Raw genomic sequence first — 26,825 nt, 5'->3', positions numbered from 1 at the left:
GATTCATTTCCATGCAGGGCATACTATAAAGTGTGGTAGGTTTTTGTTCCAAATGGCCTGGGGCCCCTCAGCAGCTGGATGGCATTTTTGATTGTTCACTGGCAGTGAAGCCCAAGAGAACCACTTGATTCCTGAGAGTATTTCCTGAAAAATCAGAGTTCGGCTTTCAAGATGGAAATAAATCTGTTGGATTTTTCAAATATCCCCTTGCCCTTGCCCTGACTGTTCCAAATCTGTCATCCCATAGTTTTCAAATAAATAAGTCATTTTAACCATGGAATAAAGACCAACTCTTCTCTGTTTCTTTTCTCATGCCTCGCTTGAGTACAGGGTTGGATTTGATCTACCTGTGAAAAATACCTTTTTTCATTTCCATGCCTATCCACTCATTTTCTATCTTCCTCTGTTCCTCTTCTCGACATTTCCCTACCTCTTCCTCTGTCTCTTTCCTGAGCGCAGACAGGCACCGGGAGGGGGTTGGACTCGCCCTTTCTTCGGTGTGACGCGAGCGCCCTCTGCTGTCCAGAATGTGAACAGCTCTGCATCCAGGCAGGTTCAGACCAGCCGAGCCGTTTGGAAGAAACCGCGCGGGCGGTTCTGCCTTCTCTGGGCAAACGCTGGAAGTATTGTTAAAATGAATAATTTATTAAACCACAATTGTTTATTGACTGCCCCTTCATTATTTACTTTTCGGTTATTAAACACACTCGGCGGAGTGCCTGGGTGTCAGCCCTTCACCGACTTGCCCCTCCTTTCTGAGCCAGTGATATTCCCAGCCCCCTCGCTTCTCTCCACACGAGACATTTTCGATCTCTTTTGTCAGGTCAGGGTCAAACTACAGTTGTTCTGTGATGACTTTATCAATTCTCAGTTGATAGACTCTAAATGAAAAAAATGCCTACTGCTGCCTCGTCGCTACTTAAGAAGAGGAGTTATTTGTGTAATGTTGTGTCAGTCCGGCAGGGTCTGTGACAGACGCAAGGAGGGGAGTGAAATAAGGGAGATGTTTTTAATGCCTTTTTTAGCCTCCCTTCCTTACATCAAGGAGCAGATGATATCCATTGTAGGCTGTCCTTCCCACCCCAAACGGGTGAGAGAGGAAATATCCCCCACCCCATTCAGAAAGTAGTAGCCAGACCTGATTTAAGTAAGTATGCTAATTATTGCCCTTCACCTTGACGTGTTTCAAAGTCAAAAGCACTGGATGGAGGTAGGAGGGGGCTCTTTCCTCAAGAAGAAAATTCTCTGACCCATATTTGAAGGGAAACATCAGTCTGCACCCAGAGTGGCTCCTGTTTTTAAAGGGCAACTATTTCCATCATCCAGAATTTAAGGAATATATGCTGTAACCCTTGAATGAATGAATGAATGAATGAGGCTCAAAGCAAAGAAGCAGCAGAAACTCTCAGAAATCAATAGAAGATTTTATTCTAAAACCCAACATTAAAAAAAAAAAAAACTTGGTTGATATTACACTCAAGCAAAAGAAAGCTTTCATACCTCCTATCTCTCCCCCCACCCCACCACACCCACATACCCTCCATCCTGCTGAAATAAGGCAATAGCTTCATTTTCAAGTTAACCATTAAGGATTTGCGTTTGAATACAAAGAGACCTATGACCAGATGTTGAAAAAAAAAACAAAAAACCTAACAGTAAATAAAATTGAGAATTCATCAAATTACATCTTTCCTTTCCTCAAACTAAATATGACTTTCCAGGAAGACTCACACCTTGATATTTTCTCACCCAACACTAATATTTGCAGGCTCGGCATCCTGGTGAATGGGGGAGGGCGGGGGACACCACAAAATATGCCAGAGGGTGCTGGGGGGAGGGGATCAGGGAGGGACCCTACCAGCAGGTTTGCATAAACCGAAGCACTGAAACATGTAATGTCTGTAAGGTACAGTACATTTTAATAATTAAGAGCACTAAATCTGAAGTGAATCTTGCCTCCTGACCTGGTTTCCTGCGGTGGCTTTGACAGGTAATCAGCTGTGTGTGACTTGAACATGTCTCATAAACTCACGAAGCTTCAGTTTCCTTGTTTGTAAAATGAAACTGATGCTTCTTCTTTCATGAAATTAAATATGAGAGCCCATGCATGTCACATATGCAAAGTCCTTAGCACAACTAGGGGTGCAATGATCATGCAATATGCATATGAGACCCTTAGCTTTCTATTTTCATTCCTTTCTTTCCATCCCATACACTACAGTCAAGAAAAGGATCATCCTATTTTAAGCTTCCTAGATAATCCTGCCTGCCTTCATTTATTTATCCAGCAATCATTCATTAAATCCTTCCTATGTTCTAGGTACTACAGGAGGCTCTCGCTACTCAAATGTGAAAACAGAATCCTCACCCTCTAGGAAGAGAACACATAAATGAATAATCTATATAATAAAACTTAGTCTCTAGTTGTCTCTTTGTTATTGGCATGAAAGTAATCGGTGTCATGTATGACTATGTGGCATAGATGAAATCCACTTTGGGGAAGGATATCCAGGAGTAGGAAGGAACAACAATTATTTTTCTCTACATACAAAGTAACTACAGCACATCATTTTGTTCAGAGTAACACAGTGTGCTGAAAGTATAAATTTATAAGTCTATGTATTTTGAATGTGACTATAATTTTAGGGATGGTAAAGAAGGCTCAAAATATTCATGATTTTTTTTTGCAGTTGTCCATTTTAATTTTTCTATTTTTCCCCCATGCATTCATATAAGAAATAATGCTAGGAAAAAAAATTGTCATGTTGAAGATAAACAAATCCTAGACCCTCATCAGCAAGAGCTACGAAAATTTGAGAATTTTTTGAGTCCAGAGGTCCTAATCTTTTTCTCTGTTGTGTCCTCAATGTCTAGTCCAAAATCTGACATAGAATAGGTGTTTGAGCAGTCTTTTATGACAGAAAGAGGTAACAACATGGGAATGCAAGCTGGGACAGCCACTCTGGAAAACAGTACAGAGGTTCCTCAAAAAACTAAAAATAAAACTACCCTAAGACCCAGCAACTGCACTCCTAGGCATTTATCCAAGGGATACAGGTGTGCTGTTGCAAAGGGACACATGCACCCCAATGTTTATAGCAGCACTATCAACAACAGCCCAAGTGTGGAAAGAGCCCAAATGTCCATCGATGGATGAATGGTTAAAGAAGATGTGGTATATGTATACAACGGAGTATTACCCGGCAATCAAAAAGAATGAAATCTTGCCATTTGCAACTACGTGGATGGAACTGGAGGGTATTATGCTAAGTGAAATTAGTCAAAGACAAAAATCATATGACTTCACTCATATGAGGACTTTAAGAGACAAAACAGATGAACATAAAGGAAGGGAAACAAAAATAATATAAATACAGGGAGGGGGACAAACATAAGAGACTCTTAAATATGGAGAACAAACTGAGAGTTACCGGATGGGGTATGGGAGGGTAGATGAGCTAAATGGGTAAGGGGCATCAAGGAATCTACTCCTGAAATTATTGCTGCACTGTATGCTAACTAATTTGGATGTAAATTTTTAAAAAAATGATAATAAATAATTAAAAATAATAAATAATAATTGCTTCACAAAACACAAAAAAAAAGAAAAGAAAAAGAAAGAGGAAACAACATGAGGGCTGATCAAAAGAGACAGGCTCTTTCAAGAAGTATCCACTCGGGGCTACACGGGGACCCCCAGGGAGGGGAGGCAAACAGCAGGTGCACTCCTAAGCACCCAGAGATGGGTGGCATCCTCCCAGAAGCTGAAACCCTGTGCAAGGAGACATCCGTGGAAGCAACCCAAGGGATCCATCTGGAGGCAACCTGAAGAGCCATGCCATTCATGCCACAGGGAGAAAATACAAATAGGATTGCAAATGAGTGAGCCCAAAATTGACTGTTCTGAATTTTAAAAAAAATTTTTTTTGAACGTTTATTTATTTTTGGGACAGAGAGAGACAGAGCATGAACGGGGGAGGGGCAGAGAGAGAGGGAGACACAGAATCGGAAACAGGCTCCAGGCTCCGAGCCATCAGCCCAGAGCCCGACGCGGGGCTCGAACTCGCGGACCGCGAGATCGTGACCTGGCTGAAGTCGGACGCTTAACCGACTGCGCCACCCAGGCGCCCCGACTGTTCTGAATTTAATATTTGTTCAAGATCTGAAACTCATCTGGCTTGTCGAGCCCTAAAATAGAAAGTCTAAAGGATTGGCAATTTAAATGATAAAGTCAGGACCTTATCATCCAGAATCCAGAACATTTAGAAAATAGCAACAGAGCCGCACATAGTACATCTTAAAAGGATGCAGACTAGAGAAATCGGTAACTGGTCCCTGGACCCAGGAATTCCCTCAGATCACCCCACATGCTGCCAAGTGTGTGAGTGAACTAGTACGTTCTCTCAAACCACCAAGGCAGGCACTCAGGTTTGCACTCACTGATTTTTTATCAAATTGCTTCCCACAAGGGGATCCCCTACCAATATTGATTTCTGTGTGTTCCTACTAACAGAATTTTAAAATGTAGTATAAAAAGCAGCTTTACTGCAAGGCGGGAAATTAGTATGGCTCTGAATTCATTCTTATCATTTTTTTAAATCACTACAATTGAAATATTTATTTTTAGTCTGCCCATTTAAACTTTAACAATAATTAAAAATTGCCCTGGCAATGCCAGGTAATACAGGCAGTTCCAAATAATAATAATAATAATAATAATAATAATAAGTGGCCAGTGCAATGACTGAGCTCTGTGAAGGGTTGTGGAAGCAGTGGGAAGTGTTGAGGGGAAGAAGGGAAGGGAGGTTGGCCTCTGAAGAGACTCTGTTAGGATCAACCCGATAAACCCACCATTAAGCCGAAAATGTATTTATGGCACGTAACCTACCAAACATCACAGCTTGGCCTTGCCTACCTTAAGTGGGCTTACAACGTTTCCATTAGCCTATGATTGGGCAAAACCCTCCAACACCGAGCCTATTTTGTAATCAAGTGCTGAATAACTCATGTAATTTACTGAATACTGTGTGGAAAGTGCAAACAGAACGGCTGTGTGGGTAGAGAATGGTTACAAGTGTACCAGTCATTTGCATGGCTGACTGGAAGCCATGGCTCACCACCACTGCCCAGCACCACGAGAGAGTTTCACAGGGCGTAACACCAGCCTGGTAAAAGATCAAAATGCAAAGAACGGCTGTCAACCGAATGCACAGGACTTCCACACCCCATCATAAAGTTGAAAAATCGTCAGTGGAACCATCATAGGTCAGGGACCATCTGTATGCATGGCCATATTTGAAATGAATGACTAAACCTGGGTACTGAATATGTCCAAACCCAAGAAAGGGAGTTTGTAATTGAGACCTTCCAAGCACTCTGAAGACTGCTCTGTTGTCACATTGAAGCAAACCAAATGATCCAGTAATCAATTTTCAAAATATTTTTATGTTTTGAAATATCTTGAGATAACAAGAAAAAAGGAGGCAGAGAGGGAGAGGAGGAAGGAGACGGAACAAGTCCCCCAGCAGAAAGGAACTGGAAATGTTCCCTTATACAGAGAAACTTTCTTCCCATAAATGTATCTGTCTACCCTGATCAGAATTTACAGAGAGCCTATCATCATAAACCCAAGCACTTTTCATTATTTTTACCAGAGAAATGGAGAAAGCTTACACTGCTAAGTGCTTCGAAGTTTCCTGAGCAGTGATGCTAAGTGCAAAAAGGTGTTATTATATCCCCCGCCTTCTTCCCTGATCCAGAAGGCACTCTCCGGAGAATCATCACATGTTAGGAATGGATTGGCATGATGTGAGGTCAAGGAAAATGGTGGTCGAATGTTGGCAAAGATATCTACAAATGACACCCATGTCATTTTGTCAAAAAATACGTTTCACTCAAACAGCAGCAAAAGAATTTTTGATGAGCTTGGAGAGAGTGAAGTAATACAATTGTCTGACAATAGCCTGAGCTTTCTTCCCCACCCTCTGTAGGGATCTATTAAAGACACAGGAAATGGAAAGAGAAGTTCAGCGTGTGATGAATGTCAGTTACCATTATTTTTTATGAAGCTCTTCTGGAAGGGCCCTGGGTATATACTGGTATGTAACAAGGTAAATACATAAATAAACAGTCACCTGCATTCCAGGGTTATTTGCTTCAGCCCTTTTTGTGAACTTGTTGAGAATTGGGGAGGTTACAAGAGAGATTCCAGACAGAGTGTAATATGAACTTGTCACTGTGGCAATATGCTGAACAAAACAAAAAAGATTTGTGGCTTCTGTCTGGGAGATCTGATGGATTAGGGCATTAGATTCTTCACTTGTTGGTAGGGGAAATAAAGAATACTCAAATCCCCCTAGCCTCAGTGTTTGCCTCCTCGTGCTTTATGGATGGTTTTGTTCTGATTCGGAAAGTCAGTAAGGCTAGGACCCTCTACAGGCAAGTGATGGGAATATGAGAAGCCACACATGGTCTTGCTTATAATAAGCCATGCTGATCTATATGTCACCAGAGGAGAATATTCGGTAACAAAACACACTTTCAAACAAGTGATAACAGTGCCTTATGTTTGCATGGTGTCTTTTTTTCTGGACGCTTTTTCCAGCATTTTACAAACTTTTATAAAGGGTCCCTCACCAGTCATCGGAATGCAGTTGTATCCAGGGTAGAATAAAGACAGCTGCTCTGCCAGAAAGTGAATATGTTTTCAGGAAGAAAGGTTATTTTATAAGTGTGTTTACGAAATTCTCTGATTTTTTTCTGTTTTTCAAGGCATTTCTGTATGAGAGTAGAGATGGGGTAGTGGGTACAAGGCTTGGGACTATTCCAGTTAGGCGCAAGCTGGGGCATGTGATGTGCTACCCACACCCTTCACCCTCCCTGAAGACATGGCTCAAATGAGCCAAAATGTGTTAAAGGAAATGTCATAGGCAGTTGGAAGTGTGTGTACACGTGCAGGGGAAGAGCTGAGTTGCAAAGGGGGCAAGGTTCTTTGGAGATATGAGACTGTGTCACGTATTAATTATAAAAGTCATGGGTCCTTTTTTACCACCAACTGGCAGATCAGAGTCCCTTTCTTCGCCCTAGCAGCCTGGATCCCTGGGCTCAGCCACCAGCAGGAACTAGTATGAAGTCCCCAGAGGGCCAACTTTATGGGCTACAGCCTGTGCAGTCACATAGGGCCCCCACTCAAAAGGACTTCGCACTTGATTTCATGCTGCATTATTGTCATCTAAAAATTCCCAATACTTTTATCCTTGACCTTGTGTTTTATAAGTGAAATCCAATGGGACAATGGAGTATGAGTATGAGCAGAGGAGATATACGTGTTCATGTAGGGTTACACCATTCCATACCACCCCTGCACATATACCATTGGCAATGCCCATCCATAGAATTCCAGCATTCCGATGATGCACGGGAGGCCAGCGTGACTCAGTTACATGACGACTAAGTGGTGCCTCCCTTACACCACCTCCAAAAAGAAGCCACATTTTCTCTGAAAACCAGGGAAAGAAATTTTCGGGGGCAGAAAGAAGTCAGTAGTGTTGTAAGCAAGCAAGAAGAACACGCAAGGAACCCTTTCATATCCTTTCCCGCTCGTGTTACATCTGTTTAGCCAACCATGCTGAAAATGATGACATAGAAGGAAAGGGAAACACAGAACAACCCATAGTTCCTTTTCCTGTCTGTCTTTCCTTATTTAGCAAGCAGATGGGAGAGATTGGTAGAATGCATCATATCAAGTCAGAATTTTACATGGAGTCAAAAAAGCTGATTTAAGTTCCTAATTACATCATATTTTTTAAACGTTAGAATGACTTTTTAACAGCACCCAAAACTCTAAAAGCAGATGACAATCTGATTGAAAAATATTTATAACATACATGAAAGAAATTTCCTTAACATGTTAAAAGCTCTTACAAAACAATAAGAGTGGGTGCCTGGGTGGCTCAGTCAGTTAAGCATCCGACCCTCGATTTCAGCTTAGGTCAGGGTATCACAGTTGGTGAGATCTATCCCCATGTCGGGCTCTGAACTGACAACACAGAGCCTACCTGGGACTCTCTCTCTCTCTCCCTCTTCCTCTGACCCTCCCCGTGTGTGTGTGTGTGTGTGCATGCACATGCGCACTTTCTCAAAAATAAATAAACTTTTTTAAAAAAAGAATAAAAACAATGGGTTTCCTGGGTGACTCAGTTAGCTAAGCATCCAACTCTGGCTCAGGTCATGGTCTTGTGGTTGCTGAGTTCAAGCCCCTCATCAGGCTCTATGCTGACAGCTCGGAGCCTGAAGCCTGCTGCAGATTCTGTGTCTCCCTCTCTCTCTGCCCTTCCCATGCTCGTCGTTGTCTCTGTCTCTGTCTCTGTCTCTCTCTCTCTCCTCTCTCTCAGCCAAAAATAAATAAACATTAAAAAAAATAAAAACAAAACAATAAGGGAAAGATAAACACTCAAATCAAAAATGTGATCCAAAAATGAATGATTGGGACCTCATCAAAGTAAAAAGCTTCTGCACAGCAAAGGAAACAATCAGCAAAACTAAAAGGCAACAACAGAATGGGAGAAGATATTTGCAAACGACATATCAGATAAAGGCTTAGTATCCAAAATCTATAAAGAACTTATCAAACTCAACACCCAAAAAACAAATAATCCAGTGAAGAAATGGGCAAAAGACATGAATAGACACTTCTCCAAAGAAGACATCCAGATGGCCAACCAACACATGAAAAAATGCTCAATATCTCTCATCATCAGGAAAATACAAATCAAAACCACGGTAAGATACCACCTCACACCTGTCACAATGGCTAACGTTAACAACTCAGGCAACAACAGATGTTGGTAAGGATGCAGAGAAAGAGGATCTCTTTTGCACTGCTGGTAGGAATGCAAACTGGTGCAGCCACTCTGGAAAACAGTATGGAGGTTCCTCAAAAAATTAAAAATAGAACTACCCTATGACCCAGCAATTGCACTGTTAAATATTTATCCAAGAGATACAGGTATGCTGTTTCAAAGGGGCACATGCACGCCAATGTTTAGCAACACTATCAATACTATCAACAATAGCCAAAGTATGGGAAGAGCCCAAATGTCCATCGATGGATGAATGGATAAAGAAGACGTGGTATGTATGTGTATATACACATACATACAATGGGGTATCACTTGGCAATCAAAAAGAATGAAATCTCGCCATTTGCAACTATGTGGATGGAACTAGAGGGTATTAGGCTAAGCGAAATTAGTCAGTCAGAGAAAGACAACTATCATATGACTTCACTCATATGAAGACTTTAAGACACAGATGAACACAAGGGAAGGGAAGCAAAAATAATATAAAAACAGGGAAGGGGACAAAACATAAGGGACTCTTAAATATGGAGAACAAATAGTGGGTTACTGGAGGGGTTGTGGGGGGAGGGGGTGGGCTAAATGGGTAAGGGGCATTAAGGAATCTATTCCTGAAATCATTGTTGCACTATATGCTAACTAACTTGGGTGTAAATTTAAAAAATAAATAAAAATTAATTAATTGATTTTTTTAAAAAATGTCATCAAACACATCACAAAACAACTTCACATGACCAACGATAAGCACTGTAAAATGTTTTAAAATTCACTAATAAATGAAATGCCAATAAAAACAATGATATATAAATTTCCACCCAGAAAGTTGGAAAAGATAAAAATGAAAATAGCCACAGCTGGTGTAGGCTTGAAGTGGAATGTAACTGGGGAATACTTTGACTATACAGATCAAAATATTAAATAATGGAATCTAGTAGATTCCTAACAATGGACTTTTATAAAGATGAATATGCAAGGTTGTTCACTACAGCATTACTTAGAGTCTCAAACAATCATAATAACCTAAACATCTATCTATTGGGTATAGGTGTAATCAATTATGGTAAATCCATATTGCATATGCAGATTTTAAAAAAGAATTAGATAACTTTATACATAATGATCTGAATATGTACACAGTATGTTGGGGTTTTTTAAGTTATAGAACATAAAATGACCCCGTTTGGGGGGAAAATGTGTATATAAAAGTTTATATATTCTTATTTTCATTATTTTTTTTCCTTTCATTATTTGAGAGAGAGAGAGCAGGGGGAAGAGAGAAAGAGAGAGAGAGAGAGAGAGAGAATCCCATGCAGGCTCCACATTCAGCACCAGCACAGAGCCCGATGTGGGGCTCAATCCCACCATCCCGGGACCATGACCTGAGCTGAAATCAAGAGTAGGATATTCAACCAACTGAGCCACCCAGGTACCCCAAAAGTTTGTATATTCTTATGCATTTCTCTGGAGGAGATCATATTTCAGGGATACCTTTGGGAGGTGGAATTCACTGTAGAAGAGAAGAAATAAATGAGACTCACCCTTTACCGTGTGCACTTCTGCAATGTTAAAGGGGAAAAAAAATAACAGAAGCATATATATTTGTTGTCATTTTTTAAAACCCAAATGTTAAGAGAGTAAATTAAAATCATTTAGTGCATATCTCTACAATAGAATATTAAGTAGCCATTAAAAATGATGCTGTAGGAGCACCCGGGTGCTCAGTCCGTTGAGTATCTGACTCTTGATTCTGCTCAAGTCATGATCCCAGGATCATGGGATCAAGCCCCACACTGGGCACTGCACTGAGCATGGAGCCTGCTTAAAATTCTCTCTCTCTCTCTCTCTCTCTCTCTCTCTCTCTCTCTGTCTCTGCCCCTCTCCCCCACTTGCCTGTGCTCTCTCACTCTCTCGCTCTAAAAATAAAAAAATTTGTAAAGTGATGCTGAGAATCTACACATATTCACACCAAAATACAGTCATAACATATATTTCTATAAAAAGACAAGGAGGGGTGCCTGGGTGGCGCAGTCGGTTGGGCGTCCGACTTCAGCCAGGTCACGATCTCACGATCCGTGAGTTCGGGCCCGCGTCGGGCTCTGGGCTGATGGCTCAGAGCCTGGAGCCTGTTTCCGATTCTGTGTCTCCCTCTCTCTCTGCCCCTCCCCCGTTCACGCTCTGTCTCTCTCTGTCCCAAAAATAAATAAACGTTGAAAAAAAAAAAAAAAAGACAAGGAGGCAATTGAGCAATAAATATTACGCAATCACATTTGTATAAAATGTTGTGTCTTTTGAGAGAAGAGTCAACTTTCTGAAAAGATGTTCACCAAATGTGAACAGTAGTTATCTTTGTATAGTGGTACTTTTAATGATATTTGCCTTCCTTCGTTATGCTCTTCTCTGTTGTATAATTGTTTTTATGGGTGTGTATCCTTTTTGTAAATCAGAAAAAAAAAAAGCTATTTCCAGTTTTAATTCATTAACATGAGTAAAAAATTTCCACGAAATGAACAAAAAAGGAATGTTTTTGTCCTGATTCCCAAGAGTATCCTTAAAGGCAGTACAAATAAAAATTAGAACCTGCCTATACTCTGACTTGAATTTTTGCCTCGATTTTGCCAACTTTACTAAGAGCAGTACGTCAAAGCCCCCCCCCCATGCAAACTCATTCCTAATCTATTTATCCAGCAATACATTTTCAAATGTGGCTATTTGAATTAAAATGGTTTGATTTCTAAACCAACGTATTCTTAACTTTTCCATTTATCTCTTAAGCACTGTGCTTAATGTTTAAAAATTTTTTTACAAAGCTCTGACTTGAACTAATATGAGTGCTACCTGAATGTGCAGGTATATTTTCCCAATTTCGTCCCAATGGCAGTAATTATTTCAGAAGCTGGCTAAGTCACACTTCCTTATCAGTCTTTCCAATAATTCTCACTAGGAAAAATGGCAGTTTTATCCTTCTTTTCAACAGAGATTTAGAGGCCAAGAACTATAGTGAATTCTCACCTGACAAAGAGTTTATTGCATTTTTCAAGATATACTGCAAGACGTTTATTAGTAGACTATGAAGTATTTATCACCAGTAATTAAAACTAACTGTTCCTGTTGTAATAAATGCATACAGAGATGCAATACTATTACTTTTTATTGTTTATTTGCTCTCCCTTTAATCTAATATAAAATTTCCTTTTTTAATGTGCTAAGGCATTTATCTTAAGGTTGACACTAGACAAAACTGTTTGGTTTTTATTACGAATACTAGCATTGGAAGTCACTATACAAAGATTTCTAAGGCAACAGTGATGAAGTTTTGGGTGATGGTGGGGTGGTCTGGAGCCGACGACCAAGAAAGAATTCTCAAAGATGTCTTTGGTGCAAATAGGTGATTTTATTAAAGCATGGGGACAGGACCTGTGGGCAGGAAGAGAAGCACTGGGGTTGTAACGGGTAACTCTTTATATACCCTCAGGTTGGAAGGGGGTCAGAGATAGAGTAAGTCTCTAAGGTATTTTGGAAGCAAGGTTTCCAGGACCTTGAGGGGCTAGATGTTGCTAGGGAAATGCCACTTATTAGCATTTAATAAAATCCCAGTCATGAGACCCTTCAGATGTATGGGGGGGGGGGGCCGGGGGAGGAGGCAGCAGATAAGCTTGGAGTATGATCACCAGCATGTATCTTGGGGCAGTAGAGATAAAGGAAGTAGATTCCCAGGATCCTTGAGATTGGGATAATGTTAAACTAAGGTTCTCTTTTGCCCTAGCAAAGTGTCATCATAGAGGCAGCTGAGCTCCTAGAGGGAAGTCACTCTGCCGATTTCAAGGACTTGTCAATGGGCTGTAGACAGTAAGGGAATTTAATTTTTCATTTGCCTTAGTTTCCCACATCACCATGGCAAGCACTTAAACCCCTTTCCTTTGTTCTTGGGTAGCCAGGAGTGTCCAAGGAATATCACACACATTCCACCTGGGGTGGGGGTGGGGGTGCCATTAGCCTCGACTTTGTCCTCAGCTTGCCCCATGCTCCCTCATCAGCAGCCCAAAGATCCAGGAATATTTGTGTATTATCAATAGAAATAAAAGCAAATTGACTTTTAAAAGATAAGAAGGTCAAAAAAAGGAGCACCTGGGTGGCTCAGTCGGTTCAGCGCCTAACTTTTGTTTTCAACTCAGGTCATGATCACAGTTTGTGAGTCTGAGCCCCTACATCAGGCTTCATGCTGTCAGTGTGGAGTCTGCCTGGGATTCTCTCTCTCTCCCTCTCTCTCTGCCCCTCCACCACTCACTCTCTCTCTCTCAAAATAAATAAATAAACTTAATCTTTAAAAAATTAAAAGACAGTCAAAAAAAAAAAAAAAAAAGGATAAGAAAGTCATCCGCAACATGGTGGAGCCTTAAAAATATTCATGCCCTTGACGCTTAAACTTTCATTTATCCTAAAGAACTAATCGTGAATATACATGATGTGCTTAGCTATGAGACTGTCCAACCATGCAGGATTGGTTTTTAAAACTGTCTAAAACACTTCTATGCCTATAGAAATTATGTTGTAGGGGTGCCTGGGTAGCTCAGTCAGTTGAGCCTCTGACTCTTGATTTGGGCTTAGGTCATGATCCAAGGGTCATGGGATCAAGCCCCACATCAGGCTGAGTGTGGAGCTTGCTTGTGATTCTCCCTCTCCCTCTGCCCCTCTCCCCACCCCTCTCTCTAAATTAAAAAAAAAATTTTTTTCAGAAATTCAGAAATTATGTTGTAGAAAAACATCTAATTACAATGCAAGTGGGAGAGAAGTAGTTTATAAAATAGTATTCACAACATGATCACATAGATAATAGATTAATGCCAAAACCAGAAATGTATCAACCAAGTATTAGAAAATCACCAAAAGGGGCGCCTGGGTGGCGCAGTCGGTTAAGCGTCCGACTTCAGCCAGGTCACGATCTCGCGGTCCGTGAGTTCGAGCCCCGCGTCAGGCTCTGGGCTGATGGCTCAGAGCCTGGAGCCTGTTTCCGATTCTGTGTCTTCCTCTCTCTCTGCCCCTCCCCCGTTCATGCTCTGTCTCTCTCTGTCCCAAAAATAAATAAACGTTGAAAAACAAAAAAAAAAATTTGAAAATCACCAAAATATAAATATTGTAATCTCTGCATAGTAGAATTATGAATGGGATGTATATTCTTCTGTTTATCTGTTTTCCAAATCCCTACAATGTACTTGTACTATTTTTATAATGAGAAAAACTTCTTTATTAAAAGATAGTAATTACTCTCTAAATACTTGAGGAATACATGCATTTAGTTTCTCTCCTTATATACTGCTTCTGCTTTGAGGACTTTCTACATATATAAACTTGTAATTTGGGAAAGAAAAGAAAAGCTTTAGGTGTAATTCAAACCCAGTCTCGCTGAGACCTCAACAAGAACAGCAAGAATTATTCTCAAAATGTCAACACGCACACACATATACACATGAAAGTTGACTGTGTCACATTCTAATAGCAGCCAAACGTGGTCAGATTATGGTTTAGGAGTAACGGTTTGGGAACAGCCACAAGCAACCCAGTTTCACCAAAGACTGAGTGTTCTATTAAATTCAAAGCACATAAACTTCAGGGCACCTGGGTGACTCAGTCGGTTAAGCGTCTGACTTCGGCTCAGGTCATGGTCTCATGGTTCGTGGGTTCAAGCTCCACGTGAGGCTCTGTGCTGACAGCTCAGAGCCTGGAGCCTGCTTCAGATTCTGTGTCTCCTTCTATCTCTCTGCCCCTCCCCCACACATAAACATCTAAAATTAAATTTAATAAACATGAATTTTTTTTTGGTAAAACCTCACAAGTTTTTGTGTGTGCATTTGTGTGCACACACATGTACGTACAAACCAGATCTCAAAGTTCTGGCAAAATGATGGCACATCAAACACGTGGCAAATGTTAGGTGAGATCTGGTTACAAACTAAGTTGGCCCACAGATTTCTAGCAAGTAGAGAGCAAGTCAGTTCACACTTGAAATTTCAGGCCTATACTTTAAACTGTCGTCTTTATTTTTATCATTTTAGTGATATTGTTGTTTGGGGAATGCTGGGGATGAGAGTCCCTCTAAATCAAAAACTTTCAGTTACTTAAAATGAAAAGCAGTTCTGGGGGCACCTGGGTGGCTCAGTCGGTTGAGCGTCCGACTTCGGCTCAGGTCATGATCTCACAGCTCGTGGGTTCGAGCCCTGACTCAGGCTCTGTGCTGACAGCTTGAAGCCTAGAGTCTGCTTTGGATTCTGTGTCTCCCTCTCTCTCTGCCCTCCCCCTGCTCACACTCTCACTCTCTCTCTCTCTCTCTCCCTCAGAAATAAAATAAACATAAAAAATAATAAATATTTATTTATAATAAAAAAATATATTTATTTTATTTAAATAAAATAAACATAAAAAAATTTTTTTAATGAAAAGCAGTTCTGGAATCACTGGCCAATTCACATACCCAAGGTTTACCAAAGCCATGTGAAGTAATATCACCAGCAAACCACCAAGAGGCTCCCTGTTTCCCTTTGAAGTTTCGAAATTGTAAAGAAGTTTTGTAATTGTAGGGGGCAACGGTGGCATGGCGTAAAGAATTTTACATGATAGAACTTAAAGTAATGCCACGCCAACTTGCCTCCCTCTTCCTCACTCTTCGTTTCTAAGACAATGGTTCGAAGACGATGGCTCTTTAGTCAACCTTCTAGAAAATAGGGAACATGGCAATCATGCAGCAAACACTGCTTATTGTTTCGGCCTAAACAACCTGAAAATACAGAACTTCCTTTATGCAGCTGTAACTCCTTAGGCTTCTCTCACCCCGGCAAGCCAACGAAAAGGTTCACACACAAGTGTCATGACTGAAAAGGTCAGGTAAATCATGAAAGTGAAATTAAGTCAAGAATGCTTCCTCTACACGCAGAGGGTTCTTTCTGAGGTGATGTCAAGGAGAATGGGTGAGGGAATTCCCGAATCTCTAGAAATAAACTCAACGCCAACACCGCTCTGCAGCTCTGTCCTTGCTGAGGGAAGAATTTCAGAGGCAAGCCGCATTTCAGCCCAGCTTCGCCACCTGTCCGAACCCCACAGGGCCGGAAGGAGAAAAGACCGCCATTGACTTTATTCCTCTTCCCTTCAACGAGTTTTGAAGGGTTTCTTTTTACCAAAGAAATAATAAATGTCCCTTGTAAACTGTGGGAGAAAAATGTCCTATTTGGAAGTAATTGAAAATATGTTTTGCAGTCACTTACAAACTCTTTTCCAAATAGCTTTCTTTTCTAATTAACTCACCACAACGCTTGGCTCTGGAATTCACTGGGTAGAGAGTGACATCTAGTGTGTAATAAAAGAACTTGAAATACAGAAATTTGGGCCAGGGCCTAAGATCCAGGTTAATAACCATGACTTTTAAATACTTCCATTCTAATATGCTAATAATTGCCAGGTGGAAACGCAAGGCTGATAGGATAGAGGTTTCAAGATTTGAAAGGATGAGGAAGGTTGCTTTCTGTTTAGATAGAAAATTTGGGCTGTTTTAAGGCACATTTTGTGCAAAGAGACATGCTGATCCTAAAAGCAATTTGTATGGGGACCAGGTAGGGTCATAACACCTTAGAGATGAAATATGGCTTCTCCCTGAGGTCAGAAAAGTAATTTTCACTTTAAAGTGAAAGTGAAAGAGCTCAGTGATGACCAACCGCCTCTGAACTCTAGGAGCTTGTCATTCCAGGAATTCGTCCAGGCTCTGCAAGGAGAGCTTTCAAACCTCGTGCAAGAGGAAACGGTCACTGCCAATCTCACGGACATGTAGACACCAACCGTGCACACGTCTGTGCTACAGAGGCTGCAAGGCAGGCAAACCCCTTAACTGGAATGTAAACACAGTGCTGAGGCAAGGGACACAAAAGTGGAGGCAATCTGACAGAAGGAACAGTCACTATTTGGTTGGGATGATCAAATGATGAATAAAATCTCTGACACCCAAAAATGGAAAGAAGGGGCATTCTGGGTCAAGGAAGTGCCCTGAGCAAAAGCACCGATCAGGAACCTTTCCGAGTGCCATTCTGCTTCCATCAAGCGGCAGGGAGTACATTGTGACCCAGATGCAAGGTAAACACGGAAGAGAAACAGAAGATACGGATCGGCGGCATCTCGCACAGACTCTCACTTGCCAACGGAGGGATTTCTGTACAGGGTCACTGGTGCCTTGCATCACTGCTCTTTATCAGGGATGCGTGCCTAAGTTCTCTGATCCACAGAGCCCACAAAGAGAGCACGAAGTACAGCAGAAAAGCTGGTATACAGTCCCCTACGACGATTACGAGAGGTAAGGCCAGCCCTATCCTGTCAAGGTCGTTGCCGAGCCCCCGCATCCCCTGTTAACATCTGTCACTGACAGTGAGCAATATACAGAGAAGTTTCTCACCCACACCCACTTTCCCTCCTCCAGATTTAAAGAAAAATATATCAGATATTCCACAGGAGGAACTTGGGCATTTCTTCATAAAGGAGATTACCACCGTCTTTGACCTTGTCTACTCTGTCAATGAGGCAAAATTTTTTCTAAATAGATAGATGTCAATAGCCAGACCATATCTGCCTGCCAGACAGGGATTACATCATTAAAAATAGTTCTGTTTAGGGGCAGCCAGTGGCTCAGTCGCTAAGCGCCAGACTCTTGGTATCGGCTAAGGTCGTGATCTCGCTGCCCTGAGATGAAGCCCTGCATCTGGCTCCTCGTGCTGAGGGTGGAGCCTGCCGAGAATTCTCTCTCTCCCTCTCTTTCTGCCCCTCCCCTGCTCACTCTCTCTCTCTCAAAATAAACATTAAAAAAGAAAAATAGTTCCATTTTCAGTAAGCCTTCTCTGAGTACAGTAAAAGAGCCAAGAATTATTGACTAACTAAAAAATGGCGGGGCCCTGTCAAACCTTCACTTGTATTTTCTAGTCCCAAAGGACGGAAGGCCCTTTCTTGGAGGCCGTGAAACCAGACATTTGAAAGCTGATAACCAACCACAAAATAAAGGTACTTGGGGGATTCTGAAGTCTAACATTAGCATTGGATTACTTTTTCAAAGGAGGTCAGATAACTCTCCCTAAGGACAAAGCCTTTATGCTAAATTCTTGTAATTTGCTAATTCAAAATTGGGGTGCCAGTTACACTCAAGCAGCTCCAAAGATTCATGATATGTGATGATTTGTCATTTTACTGAGATACAAATTTGAATTAAGCCTGGTCTCAGGTCCAACCTGTGACTTTCTACACATGATCATACTCTCTGAAATTCTGAAAGTCTATTCTCTAGTTCCTACAGAGGAAAAGGCAACAGATAAGAGAAAGAGTATCAGTGAAAGTTGAAAAACAGGTTTTGGGGAGCCTGATGACCCTACAGTTTGGGCTCCTTTACAAGAAAAGAAATTTTTAAATATCTGTATAGAACCAAAGAAGAAATCTCAACAAATTATAAATTATTTAAAGCTGTCAAACACCATAATCACCAAAATTAGAAAAGTAACTTGATGGGGGCACCCGGATGATTCAGTTCGTTAAGTGACTAACTTCAGCTTGGGTCATGACCTCACAGCTCATGAGTTCGAGCCCCACATAGGGCTCTTACTGACAGCTTGGAGCCTGTAGACTGCTTTGGATTCTGTGTCTCCCTCCCTCTCTCTCTGCCCCTCCCGTGCTCATGCTCCCTCTCTCTCTCTCTCTCAAAAATAAGTAAACATTAAAAAAAAATTTTTTTTTAAGTAACGATGTTTTTTTTTTTTAATTTTTTTTTTTAACGTTTATTTATTTTTGAGACAGAGAGAGACAGAGCATGAACGGGGGAGGGTCAGAGAGAGGGAGACACAGAATCTGAAACAGGCTCCAGGCTCCAAGCTATCAGCACAGAGCCCGACTCGGGGCTCGAAGTCACCGACCGCGAGACCATGACCTGAGCCGAAGTCGGCCGCCCAACCGGCTGAGCCACCCAGGCGCCCCAAAAGTAACGATGTTTTTATCAAAGTCCTGCCACACTTCCATAAGTGAGATAGTACCTATCTCATACCTGTTGTGAAAATTAAGAGATAAACCATGTAAAGTGCTTAAAACAGTGCCAGACATATAATAAGTGCTTAATTATTAGCTATCATCATTATTATTACTTGCCACGAGACTTGAAGGATGAATAAGATCAATCCGGGGGCGCCTGGGTGGCTCAGTCGGTTGAGCGTCTGACTGCAGCTCAGGTCACGATGTCGCGGTCCATGAGTTCGAGCCCCGCGTCGGGCTCTGGGCTGATGGCTCAGAGCCTGGAGCCTGCTTCCGATTCTGTGTCTCCCTCTCTCTCTGCCCCTCCCCCATTCATGCTCTGTCTCTCTTTGTCTCAAAAATAAATAAGCATTAAAAAAAAAATTAAAAAAAAAAAAAAAAGATCAATCCAGGACAGGAAAGGCATTCCAGGCATATGAAACAGTAAGAGCAACGGCACAGAGGTATGAAAACGCCCATCACATGTGGAGGAGAGTAATTAATACAATGCAGCCAGAGCATGGAGGGTGGTGAGGAAAGATTAGATGATGGGAAGGCTTAGTTACAATCAGTCCATGAGGAACCTTGAGTATTATTATTTAAAAGAGTTTGTACTTTATTTTGGCAGTAGGAGGAAACAGTAAGGTTTTTCTTATGCAAATAAACAAATAACATAACATAATCAAGTCTACAAGTACCTAGAATGCCCAGGCTTCATCAACCTAAGAGTATAAATTAGACCACATTTGAATAACTTCCTCTGAGTATTCACTGCCTGCCTAACAGAAAGTCCAGTCTTTGCCCAGAATGGTGCCGGTGGGAACGGAAAGAATCAAATTCAAGAGATACATCAGAAACGAAAACAGTAAGACTTGATGACAGACATTTAGCACAGTATAATCACATACACACTTAAATACTTTGGGTGATAATATCCATGATGATAATGGTGGGGATGATAGCCATGCAGAATTACTTGCATCTGTTTGATCCTGGACCACATCATGGGAAAGCAGTTAACAACACCACATACACACAATGTTATATAACAATTTATCTTATAAAAGTTTTTTCTATGATTTAAAAAGGGAGGAGTTGGGAGAAATTCACATATAATAAGGGGTGGAAGGTGAGTGACACAGAACATCTTCAACGACCCTGAATACGAATGTGTAATAGTTTTTAAGAAACTGTCAGGCCTGGGGTGCCTAGGTGGGTCACTCAGTTAAGCATCCGACTTCAACTCAGATCGTGATCTCACAGTTCGTGACTTCGAGCCCCACGTCAGGCTCTGTGCTGACAGCTCGGAGCCTGGAGCCTGCTTCGGATTCTGTGTCTCCCTCACTCTCTGCCCCTCCCCTGCTTGTGCTCTGTCTCCCTCTCTCAAAAATAAATAAACATTTTTATAAAAATTGTTTTTAAAACTGTCAGGCATCGCAAAATATCCCATCTATTCCTAGAAAGCTCTGATTCACAAAAACAGACATTTGGTCGTACTGGGTGGAAACTAGAACCCTAGTTACAAGTGAGTGTGAGACATATTCTTAGCTTTCCTGCCTCTGTGGTACAGGAAGACAGGCTAGAAGGCAATTGCAGTAGGCATTGAGTAAATATTAGAGAGTTCATGGATATATTTATTCCAAAAAGGTGATCAAATAAATATTATAATAACTTCGTTACAGGCAAAGAAAGAGCCTCTGTGTAAACTGGAAAGTGTTTTAACTGTCTTTGTTGCTGGGGCTCGTCTGCTTCTATGCCATAAAGCACCCTAGGAGGGGGACAAAGCCTCACGAAGACAGCATTCCATCAGGGGGTGTTCTGCTCCATTTTTGCCTATCTGAGCTTCAGAACCTTCACACTGAACTTGTTCTATCCAACAGGTTTACATAGCAGTACCTGACTGGTTTTGTTTGTTTGTTTGCTTACCGTTTTTATTTATTTTTGAGAAGCTGAGACAGACAGAGCATGAGCGGGGGAGGGGCAGAGAGAGAGGGAGACACAGAATCCGAAGGAGGCTCTAGGCTCTGAGCTGTCAGCACAGAGCCCAATGCACTGACAGGTTTATTTTTAAGTTGGAATTTTATTAAGATGACATATGGATTTGCTCTATAATGAGAACTATGTACATATACAATGATCTGTAAAGATTATACAGGAGTTTCTGGACTCAACCTCCAGTTTCTCCTCACTGAGGAGGCGGTCATGACAACTTGAGCCCAAGGGCTGGGAGATTCATTCTGCTTCATCCTGTATCTTACTTCTCAGGATTTTAGAGTGTTCTAATCCCATGCTCCGGTCCTCTGTGAGATATGTATTACTTGGTCCAGAGCCCTTCTCCGCTGGTCACACAGCTCAAGACCTTTGTCTTATAAATAGGTAATATTTTGCAAATATTACATCTTTACATGTAATTTCTCCCTTTCAATTATACCTTCTAGGGGCACCTGGGTGGCTCGATTGGCTAAGGGTCCAACTCGTCGTTTCAACCCAGGTCACGATCTCGCGGTTCATGAGATTGAGCCCCACGACGTCACGTTGTGCACTAAGCATAGGATTCTTGCTCTCCCAATCTCTCTGCTCCTTCCCCGTGCATGCGCGCACTCTCGAGATAAACAAGTAAATAAGCAAACAAGCAAACTTCTAGAAGCCTCCAGTCACAGGACATGTCACTGAGACTTGGAGCCCCAGAGCAAGAGAGAAGAAGAAGCCCCATAGCAGAGTCTTTCAAGCAAGACTCTGAGCTTGAAAAACAAGGTTAGGCAATCCTGCTCAGGTTCCCAATGGGTCACCACTGACATTTCCAGCAGCACAATTGTTCTGCATGGAGACTGTCATGGGTAATTTCCCCACCTCGATAAATGCCAACAGCACACTGAAGTTATGAACTACCACGCTAAAGGGTACATGACCTCCACGTCCTCAGCACAGCACAAGCTCAAGTCGGACCTGCCTCACATCACACATTTCCTCTTGGTGTATGCGGAATAAAAGCCAGTCGGCATAGACAGCTAGGCCTCGGAGACCACCTCATCCCAGTTTGCCAGGGACTGTTCTGGTTTTCGCAGCAAACCCCTGAATCCCAGGCAGATGAGGAACGTTGATCACTTTGGCTCAGCCATGAGGCTGACGATTCTACCAAAAAGGATCAGACCAAAGAAACAATTCTTCCAGTCAGAAGGTTCTATGGGGGAGAGGTGAAGGGGGCAGAGGGATGGATCGAAAGAAACTACTTCCAAGGGTCTCTCTTTCTCTTCTACCCCAGACACACCCCAAACCCCTCCTTGTGGCCCAGAAGGCCTTAGAAACATCCAGCTTGGTGTGAGGCACCTGAAGGCAGGGGCTTCTACACTGTTTCCTCATTAGGAAGCCATACTCTCTCCTGGGGGGGGGGGGGGAGGGGGGGGCAGGAGACTCACATCTGGTACTGTCACCCTACCTGTAAAATGAGGGAAGCAGAGACTTCCTCTTGGGGCACTATTTACTCTCGCACAACTAAAGTTAAACTTTAAAGTTCTGTCCCTTTAATTTTTCAGAACTTTTTTTTTTCAAATTCTGGGGAACCAAAGACAATTTTTTCAAAGGAGGAGCCACAGCTGTCAGGCTTGTTTAAGTACATAAGCCGCAGAGGGTAGAAAGTGACTCGTAATGAACACGCTACCTCACCCTTCCCGCCTGCAGCTCTCTGCAGGGTACCAGAGAGAAACCCACCGTATTCGTTTGCTAGCCCTGCCACGACAAAATCCCACAAACCGGAGACTAGATCCAACCAAGGTCAAGGTGCTGGTTTCCTCTGAGGGCCTCTCTCCTTGGCTTGTACATGGCATGTTCTCCCTGTGTCTTGATAGGGTCTTGCCTCAGTACAAGTCTGTGTCTAAATTTCTTCTTCTTATAAAGACACCAGTCAGATTAGGTTAGGGCCCACCCCAATTATCTCATTTAAACTTAATCACGTCTGTAATCTAAATCACCAGGTAGGCAAAACAGGTGAAGGGGCCCAAAAAGAACAAACTTCCAGTTAGAAAATAAATAAGCCATGGGAATAAAATGTACAGCATGGTGACTATAGTTAATAATACTATACTGCATTGGGGCACCTGGGTGGCTCAGCCACTTAAGCATCCGACTTCAGCTCAGAGCATGATCCTGCAGTTCATGGGTTCAAGCCCCGCATGGGGCTCTGTGCTGACCGCTCAGAGCCTGGAGCCTGCTTTGGATTCTGTGTCTCCCTCTGTCTCTGCCTCTCTCTCTCTCTCTCTCTCTCTCTCTCTCTCAGAAATAAATAAACATTGTTAAAAATTTTTAATAATACTATTGATGAAAGTTCCTAAGAGAGTAGATCTTAAAAGTGCTCATCACAAGAAAAAAATATTTTGTAACTATATATGGTGAGGATGTTAACCAGACGTATGGTAATGATCATTTCCTAGTATATACAAATAATGAATCGTTGTGCTGTATATACCTGAAACTGATATGATGTCATAGGTCAATTATACCCCAATTTAAAAAAAAAAAAAAATACTGCCAAACCAAAACCTTAAAAAAAAAAATCACCTATCTCCCAAATAAAGTCACACTTTTAGGTACAAGGGGTTAGAACTCAACATGTGAATTTAGCAGACACACTTCAGCCATAACACCTACCTGCCTGAACTTGACATTCTTTCCTCCACTCTCAGGTCCTTGAGTCCATTTTCCCTGAAGATCACTGGGCCCAGAAGAGAGACTCTGGCAGAACCATTCAAAGCCTGTTGATGCAATGACCATCTCCAGCTGCTGGCGAGGGTCAGTATGGTTGAGGGAAGCTCTCTTTCAGGAAAACCTTAAAGTGGCTCTCGGATTTTTGGGAAAAAGGAAATAACATGTTAGTATTATGGAAATAACATGTTAGTATTATGAAAATAATTTTGACCTTATGGACTCTCTGAAAGGGTCTCAGAGAATTCTAGGTATCCCTGGACATACTTTAAGAACAACTGCCTTAGAGGGGCACCTGGGTGGCTCAATCCATTAAGCAGCGGAGGTCATGATCTCACAGTTTGTGAGTTCGAGCCCCACATCGGGCTCTGCACTGACAGCAAGGAACCTGCTTGGGATTCTCTCTCTCCCTCTCTCCCTCTCTCTCTCTGCCCTTGCCCTGCTCATGCTCGCTCTCTCTCAAAATAAATAAATAAACATTAAAAAAAAAAAAAAAAAGAACAACTGCCCTAGGAAAAAAAAACCTACCTCTCTATTGATGCCTCTACCTTCTGGTTATTCTTGGCTTTTATTTCTCTCTGGCCAGTAGTGGCCTTCCTCGTGAGGCCAGAGGGACTTCTTGCCCAAATCCACCCAGAAACACAGAGCAAGGCCCCGCCTTTAAGAGTTGTGCTTGTAGCTGTGTCCACAGAACCTAGGTCCCGGGAGATAGCACAAGGCAGGAATAGACATGAATCAACATTAAGCCAAGGTCAGGATGCCTCCAGCTCTATCCTTCACAATGAGGTCACTTTTTCCTGGTTTTTCCACAGGTGAGTCAACAACTCCCCACATTAGGTAAATAATAGTGAAAAAGACTGTTAATTAGGATTACATTTAGCTGAATATAAGAACCAAAGAGAAAAGAAAAGAAAAAACTTTTTTTTACTTTGGCTTAAACAAGACAGAAGGACGCCTGGGTGGCTCAGGTCATGATCTCAAAGTTCTTGATTTGAGCCCCACATTGGGCTCACTGCTGTCAGCACAGACAGAGCTCACTTTGGATCCTCTGTCTCCCTCTCTCTGCCCCTCCCTCCCAAAAATAAATAAATAAACATTTACATAAATAAATAAGTAAATAAACAAACAAATAAACAAGGCAAACATATCTCTCTTTCATAGAAAAGAAATCTGGGGGTAGGCAGCCCAAGACTGGCATGGTGGCCCCATAAAATTGTCAGGAACAAGCATACTTTTCAGCTCAGTCAGACTTCAATGGCATTCAACCTCAAGGTCCAAGGTGGCTGCTGAATTCCAGCCACAGCAATCATATTCCACCCAGGAGAAATGGGAAAAGAATACTTCCCAGGAATTATATATACTTCTCATTGGCCAAAACTAAGTCACATATTTAAAGGAAATAAGGAATGTTTTCCTTTAGTTCAGCAACATTATGTCTAACCACTGAAGAAGGAGAGAATGTGCCTGGCAGGTACTAGGCAGTGTTAACCACAAATTGTCAATTGGTTGCTCTTCCCCTATAGAGAACAACAAAGCCAAATTCAGATACCAACACCTGGCAGCCACTATGTGACTCATTAGCCCATTGACTCACTCCTACCCACCAGCTTGTCAGCAAAACCATGTTTCTACCTGTCACAGACCTTTCAGATTGCTAAATATATTCAAAACTCTGAATGTTATAGTGTTGAATGCAAAGCGTCTACTATGCAGCACATTCCCTAGATTTTCAAATTGTTTATTTTATATAAAAATTATTACCGAAGGGCCTGTAGGTGGCTCAGCAGGTCGAGCATCCAACTCTGGCTCAGATCATGATCTCATGGTTCATGGGTTCTAGCCCCGAGCTGGGCTCTGCATTGACAGTGTGGAGCCTGTTTGAGATTCTCTGTCTCTCTCTCTCTGCCCCTCTCTCCCCTCTCTCAAAATAAATAAATAAACTTTATAGATAAAGCAATAAAACATAAAAATTTTTAATAAAATAAATAAGTAAAAATTATTATCTATAGCAAACACCTAAGCAAAATGTATTCCAACATCAACCTAAAGGTTTACTGGGATCATTTCTGAACAGTAGAATTACAGGACATATTTCTTTTTTTTTCTTTCATTTTTTTCTGTAGATTAAAATGTTCCTCCAATGCAGGTACATTGCTCCTCTAATTAGATAAAATAGTAAATTTCTTTTCAAGAGCCCAGCCTTCTAGCCCTGTCTTTCATTAGTTGAGGGATTTATTCATCTGTAACTCAAGGTAGCTGAGTAATTTAAGAAATCTGATTCTTGAAGTTGTACTTTACCCGTGACCCACTCTATACTTCATTTCATACCATGCATCTTGGGTTAAATATAAAAATTATATCATGACCTTTCTTATTATATCAAAGCAATAACTTCTCATCAACTCTGTCTTACAGTTTAAACAGAACCTGAAAATAGACATAACCGGTGAACAACATTTCTTAAGAATAGTTCTGCTTGGCTGTTACAATTAAACGTGAGTCAGAGGAAGGAGGAGTTCTATGGTTCAGACTTTGTAAGGAAAAAGGAAGGGGTTTTTTTTTTCCCAGAAACTCTCCTGGAGGAATTCCCCATCTGCATTTTTAACTTTGTCATTTTCCAGGGAGTTCTTGGCAACTGAAAGTGAAGCCAGGAGATTGGAAACAGCTCAACGTGCTGATCTGAGCCGACCACCTCGGGGGCTCCAGAGCGGAATGTAGGTCGTGCTGAGTGAGGCAGGCTGGGGCCCCCAAAGGTGCCAGGCCAAATTCCTGGCTCCCAGAGGGAGCCTGTCCAGCACCCCACACCCACACCATGCTGCCTTCTTTCTCTCCAAAAAAGGCATTAACTGAAAGACTGAAAGACAATTCTTGGTTTTTGTGTTTGTACTTGTTGTCCCTACCTGGGAGCCAAAAGACTGACAATCTACCAATTTAAACACACCAGCCTTGCTAGAAAGACACCCAAAGGCACAGGTATCAAAGCATTAACTTCACACACAAAGAATAGACTCGCTATGTTGACTGAAGTCTTATAACGGTGTGTGGGCATACAGAGACAAAACTGGTCCACCCCGGGCAAAAGGCTCAATTAGTTTCTCCAGGAAGAGGAGGTGGATTATTATGTTTGCTTCAATCTCACCCATATCTAGCCATTAATGAGCCCGGGAGAGGGGTGAGCCCTACAGTCCACAGTGCACATTGACATACAGTAAACACCTCCCCTCCCCCGCCCTGCCATCCTGCCCCAGCCCA

At 41.9% G+C, this 26,825-nt stretch overlaps 1 long non-coding RNA gene across 1 annotated transcript in view; it reads right to left on the bottom strand.

The window, feature by feature from the left end:
• Positions 1-24,230, bottom strand: part of LOC147581751 (uncharacterized) — a 30,593-nt gene extending 6,363 nt beyond the window's left edge. Inside the window, exons 1-2 of the long non-coding RNA XR_015249742.1 lie at positions 24,102-24,230; positions 23,520-23,697 (exon numbers count right to left, since the gene is read on the bottom strand). This is a non-coding gene — a long non-coding RNA (uncharacterized LOC147581751). The remainder of the gene's footprint in view (positions 1-23,519; positions 23,698-24,101) is intronic.
• Between the last annotated feature and the right edge of the window lie 2,595 nt (positions 24,231-26,825).

Source organism: Puma concolor, chromosome B1 (assembly GCF_028749965.1).
Source record: "Puma concolor isolate L17-30 chromosome B1, mPumCon1.1.hap2, whole genome shotgun sequence".
NCBI classification, from domain to species: Eukaryota; Metazoa; Chordata; class Mammalia; order Carnivora; family Felidae; genus Puma; species Puma concolor.
The sequence above is the reverse complement of the archived record's forward strand: the minus strand, read 5'-3'. Positions and strand labels throughout refer to the sequence as shown.